The following is a 6717-nucleotide window of genomic DNA, read 5'->3' as shown; positions in this document are numbered from 1 at the left end:
AACTGCAGCCTAACCCTTACTGCAACGTGATCATAACTGCAGCCTGACCCTTACTGCAACGTGATCATAAATGCAGCCTAACCCTTACTGCAATGTGATCATAACTGCAGCCTAACCCCTACTGCAACATGATCATAACTGCAGCCAAACCCCTACTGCAGCCTAACTCTTACTGCAACATGATCATAACTGCAGCCTAACCCCTACTGCAGCCTAACCCTTACTGCAACATGATCATAACTGCAGCCTAACCCCTACTGCAGCCTAACTCTTACTGCAACATGATCATAACTGCAGCCTAACCCCTACTGCAGCCTAACTCTTACTGGAACATGATCATAACTGCAGCCTAACCCGTACTGCAGCCTAACTCTTACTGCAGCCTAACCTTTACTGCAACATGATCATAACTGCAGCCTAAGCCTTACTGCAGCCTCTTACTGGAACATGATCATAACTGCAGCCTAACCCTTACTGCAGCCTAACCCTTACAGCAACATGATCATAACTGCAGCCTAACCCTTACTGCAACATGATCATAACTGCAACCCAGGGTCAGACTGGCCCACAGGGGAACAGGGGAAACCACCTGTGGGCCCTACTACCTGTTGGCCCTCCTCCTCCTCTAGTGATCAGGTTCCAGACTCTATACTAGTGAACTTGAATTATGCATTATACTTATGTTTCATTATACTTCACAAGAATATGGTTTATTATATATTTACCAAGGGGAACAGAACATGAACTCTGTAATGGATAGCCAACCCTCTGTGGTGGGCGGCCACACCCCAATGGAGCCTGGCCACACCCTTAAGCATGGGCCCCTACAACAGCATCCCCCCGGTGGGCCCTTCAGGCCCCAGTCTGACACTGCTGCAACCTAACCCTTACTGCAACATGATCATAACTGCAGCCTAACCCCTACTGCAGCCTAACCCTTACTGCAACATGATCATAACTGCAGCCTAACCCCTACTGCAGCCTAACCCTTACTGCAACATGATCATAACTGCAGCCTAACCCCTACTGCAGCCTAATCCTTCCTGCAACATGATCATAAATGCAGCCTAACCCTTACTGCAACATGATCATAACTGCAGCCTAACCCCTACTGCAGCCTAATCCTTCCTGCAACATGATCATAACTGCAGCCTAAACCTTACTGCAGCCTCTTACTGGAACATGATCATAACTGCAGCCTAACCCTTACTGCAGCCTAACCTTTACAGTAACATGATCATAACTGCAGCCTAACCCTTCCTGCAACATGATCATAACTGCAGCCTAACCCTTACTACAAAGTGATCATAACTGCAGCCTAACCCTTACTGCAGCCTAACCCTTACTGCAACATGATCATAAATGCAGCCTAACCCTTACTGCAAAGTGATCATAACTGCAGCCTAACCCTTACTGCAGCCTTACCCTTACTGCAACGTGATCATAACGGCAGCCTAACCCTTATTGAAACATGATCATAACTGCAGCCTAACCCCTACTGCAGCCTAACCCTTACTGCAACGTGACCATAACTGCAGCCTAACCTTTACTGCAACATGATCATAAATGCAGCCTTACCCCTACTGCAACGTGATCATAACTGCAGCCTACCCCTTAATGCAACGTGATCATAACTGCAGCCTAACCCTTTTCTGCAGCCTAACCCTTACTGCAATGTGATCATAACTGCAGCCTAACCCTTACTGCAACGTGATCATAACTGCAGCCTGACCCTTACTGCAACGTGATCATAAATGCAGCCTAACCCTTACTGCAATGTGATCATAACTGCAGCCAAACCCCTACTGCAGCCTAACTCTTACTGCAACATGATCATAACTGCAGCCTAACCCCTACTGCAGCCTAACCCTTACTGCAACATGATCATAAATGCAGCCTAACCCTTACTGCAATGTGATCATAACTGCAGCCTAACCCTTACTGCAACGTGATCATAACTGCAGCCTGACCCTTACTGCAACGTGATCATAACTGCAGCCTGACCCTTACTGCAACATGATCATAACTGCAGCCTGACCCTTACTGCAACATGATCATAACTGCAGCCTAACCCCTACTGCAGGTTAACCCCTACTGCAACGTGATCATAACTGCAGCCTAACCCTTACTGCAACGTGATCATAACTGCAGCCTAAGCCCTACTGCAGCCTAACCCTGACTGCAATGTGATCATAACTGCAGCCTAAGCCCTACTGCAGCCTAACTCTTACTGCAATGTGATCATAACTGCAGCCTAACCCCTACTGCAGCCTAACTCTTACTGCAATGTGATCATAACTGCAGCCTAACCCTTACTGCAACATGATCATAACTGCAGCCTAACCCCTACTGCAGCCTAACTCTTACTGCAACGTGATCATAACTGCAGCCTAAGCCCTACTGCAGCCTAACCCTTACTGCAACATGATCATAACTGCAGCCTAACCCCTACTGCAGCCTAACTCTTACTGCAATGTGATCATAACTGCAACCTAACCCTTACTGCAACATGATCATAAATGCAGCCTAACCCCTACTGCAACGTGATCATAACTGCAGCCTAACCCTTACTGCAACATGATCATAACTGCAGCCTAACCCCTACTGCAGCCTAACCCTTACGGTAACATGATCATAACTGCAGCCTAACCCCTACTGCAGCCTAACCCTTACTGCAATGTGATCATAACTGCAGCCTAACCCTTACTGCAACGTGATCATAACTGCAGCCTAACTCCTACTGCAGCCTAACCCTTACTGCAATGTGATCATAACTGCAGCCTAACCCTTACTGCAACGTGATCATAACTGCAGCCTAACTCCTACTGCAGCCTAACCCTTACTGCAACGTGATCATAACTGCAGCCTGACCCTTACTGCAACATGATCATAACTGCAGCCTAACCCCTACTGCAGGTTAACCCCTACTGCAACATGATCATAACTGCAGCCTAACCCCTACTGCAGCCTAACCCTTACTGCAACGTGATCATAACTGCAGCCTAACCCTGACTGCAACGTGATCATAACCGCAGCCTAACCCCTACTGCAGCCTAACCCTGACTGCAATGTGATCATAACTGCAGCCTAACCCCTACTGCAGCCTAACCTTTACTGCAACATGATCATAACTGCAGTCTAACCCCTACTGCAGCCTAACCCTTATTGCAACGTGATCATAACTGCAGCCTAAGCCCTACTGCAGCCTAACCCTTATTGCAACATGATCATAACTGCAGCCTAACCCTTACTGCAACGTGATCATAACTGCAGCCTAACCCTTACTGCAACGTGATCATAACTGCAGCCTAACTCCTACTGCAGCCTAACCCTTACTGCAACGTGATCATAACTGCAGCTTAACCGTTACTGCAACGTGATCATATCTGCAGCCTAACCCTTACTGCAACATGATCATAACTGCAGCCTAACCCCTACTGCAGCCTAACCCTTACTGCAACATGATTATAGCTGCAGCCTAACCCCTTCTGCAGCCTAACCCTTACTGCAACATGATCATAACTGCATCCTAACCCCTACTGCAGTCTAACCCTTACTGCAACATGATCATAACTGCATCCTAACCCCTACTGCAGCCTAACCCTTACTAGAACATGATCATAACTGCAGCCTAACCCCTACTCCAGCCTAACTCTTATTGCAACGTGATCATAACTGCAGCCTAAGCCCTACTGCAGCCTAACCCTTATTGCAACATGATCATAACTGCAGCCTAAGTCCTTCTGCAGCCTAACCCTCACTGCAACATGATCATAACTGCAGCCTAACCCTTACTGCAACGTGATCATAACTGCAGCCTAACCCCTACTGCAGCCTATCTCTTATTGCAACGTGATCATAACTGCAGCCGAAGCCCTACTGCAGCCTAACCCTTACTGCAACGTGATCATAACTGCAGCCTAACCCCTACAGCAGCCTAACCCTTACTGCAACGTGATCATAACTGCAGCCTAACCCCTACTGCAGCCTAACCTTTTCTGCAACATGATCATAAATGCAGCCTAACCCCTACTGCAACGTGATCATAACTGCAGCCTAACCCTTAATGCAACGTGATCATAACTGCAGCCTAACCCTTTTCTGCAGCCTAACCCTTACTGCAACGTGATCATAACTGCAGCCTAACCCTTACTGCAACATGATCATAACTGCAGCCTAACCCTTACTGCAATGTGATCATAACTGCAGCCTAACCCCTACTGCAGCCTATCTCTTATTGCAACGTGATCATAACTGCAGCCGAAGCCCTACTGCAGCCTAACCCTTACTGCAACGTGATCATAACTGCAGCCTAACCCCTACTGCAGCCTTACCCTAACTGCAGCCTAACCCAAATTGCAGCCAAGATCTGTTTGAGTCCAGACCATAATTGCAGTTTAACCCTAACATCATCCTTGGACTACCTGCAGCCCAACCCTAATTGCATCCTAATCCAGAGGTTGTCAAATGTGGTCCTCAAGGCACCCCAACAGTCCAGGTTTTAAGTTTATCCATGCTTGGTCACAGGTGACTTAAATGGCACCTCAGTCAATTAGATTTAACCATCTGTGCTAAACTATGGATATTGGGCCTAATTCAGACCTGATCACTGTGCTGCAAATTTGCAGAGGTCTTCGATCAGATAGTCGCCACCCAGGGAGAGTGAAAGCAAATGTGTGTACACCATGCAATAATTCCACCAGACAGCAACAAATCCGTTCGCAACTCGACATCTTATGGATTTTCCAGTCTGTGCAGTCTGTGCGTAGCCCAGGACTTACTCCTACGATGAGAACAGGCTGATCGGGGCCGGAGCTGACGTCACACACCCTCCCTGAGAACGCTTGGGAACGCCTGCGTTTTTCCTGACACTCCCAGAAAACGGCCAGTTACCACCCACAAACAGCCACTTCCTGTCAGTCACCTTGCGAACGCCTGTGCGATCGAAACCATCCTGTTGCTGTTTGGCGACGCACCTGCGCATTTTGGTGCATATGCATGCGCAGTCATTCGGTCGCTGTGCGATTTTGCACAACAGAGATCAAGTCTGAATCTGGCCCATACCTAAAACCTGGACTGTTGGGGTGCCTTGAGGACCGCATTTGACAACCTCTGGCCTAACCCTTACTGCAGCCTGACCATAACTAGAACCTAGCCCAAATTACAGCCTAATTTTAACTCTAGCCAAACTCTAATTGTAGCCTAACCCTAACTTACAATGCACGCTACGTATGATAGGGGATAAAGTCTACCCGGAAATGTAAATTATGGGGCTGATTCAGGTTTGAGCGCCAAGCTGCGCCCGCAGGAGGCAACCTTAATTTCTACGATGAAGCAGAAATTGCGATTTGATCACAATTTCTGTTTCATCAAGGTGTGGGAGGCGGCTGTCAGCATGGCCCCAGCATGTGTTCACATGGATTGCAAATTCTGCTACTTAGCAGAATTTGCAATCCAACCTCAATCAGGCCCTCTGTTTGCAGCCTAACCCTAATTGCAGCCTAGCCCTAACTCACATATACCTACACACATTAATGCACTCTTTGTACGATAGGAGACCCCCGCACACACCCAAATTGCAGTCTAACCCTAACTGCAGCCAAAGTCAAATTGCAGCCTAACTCAAATTGCAGCCTAACCCTAACTGCAGCCTAACTCAAATTGCAGCCTAACCCTAACTGCAGCCTAACCCTAACTGCAACCTAACTCTAACTGAAGCCTAACTCAAATTGCAGCCTAACCCTAACTGCAGCCTAACTCAGATTGCTGCCTAACTCAAATTGCAGCCTAACCCTAACTGCAGCCTAACTCAAATTGCAGCCTAACCCTAACTGCAGCCTAACCCTAACTGCAGCCTAACTCAAATTGCAGCCTAACCCTAACTGCAGCCTAACTCAAATTGCAGCCTAACCCTAACTGCAGCCTATCTCAAATTGCAGCATAACCCTAACTGCAGCCTAACTCAAACTGCAGCCTAACCCTAACTGCAGCCTAAGTCAAATTGCAGCATAACCCTAACTGCAGCCTAACTCAAACTGCAGCATAACCCTAACTGCAGCCTAACCCTAACTGCAGCCTAACTCAAATTGCAGCATAACCCTAACAGCAGCCTAACCCTAACTGCAGCCTAACTCAAATTGCAGCCTAACTCAAATTGCAGCATAACCCTAACTGCAGCCTAACTCAAATTGCAGCATGACCCTAACTGCAGCCTAACTCAAATTGCAGCATAACCCTAACTGCAGCCTAACTCAAATTGCAGCATAACCCTAACTGCAGCCCAACTCAAACTGCAGCATAACCCTAACTGCAGCCCAACTCAAACTGCAGCCTAACGCAAATTGCAGCCTAACCCTAACTGAAGCCTAACCCTAACTGCAGCCTAACCCTAACTGCAACCTAACTCTAACTGCAGCCTAACTCAAATTGCAGCCTAACCCTAACTGCAGCCTAACTCAGATTGCAGCCTAACCCTAACTGCAGCCTAACTCAAATTGCAGCCTAACCCTAACTGCAGCCTAACCCTAACTGCAGCCTAACTCAAATTGCAGCCTAACCCTAACTGCAGCCTAACTCAAATTGCAGCATAACCCTAACTGCAGCCTAACTCAAATTGCAGCCTAACTCAAACTGCAGCATAACCCTAACTGCAGCCTAACCCTAACTGCAGCCTAACTCAAATTGCAGCCTAACCCTAACTGCAGCCTAACCCTAACT

Source organism: Pseudophryne corroboree, chromosome 10, assembly GCF_028390025.1.
Source record: "Pseudophryne corroboree isolate aPseCor3 chromosome 10, aPseCor3.hap2, whole genome shotgun sequence".
Taxonomy (NCBI): domain Eukaryota; kingdom Metazoa; phylum Chordata; class Amphibia; order Anura; family Myobatrachidae; genus Pseudophryne; species Pseudophryne corroboree.
Note: the sequence above shows the minus strand (reverse complement) of the source record.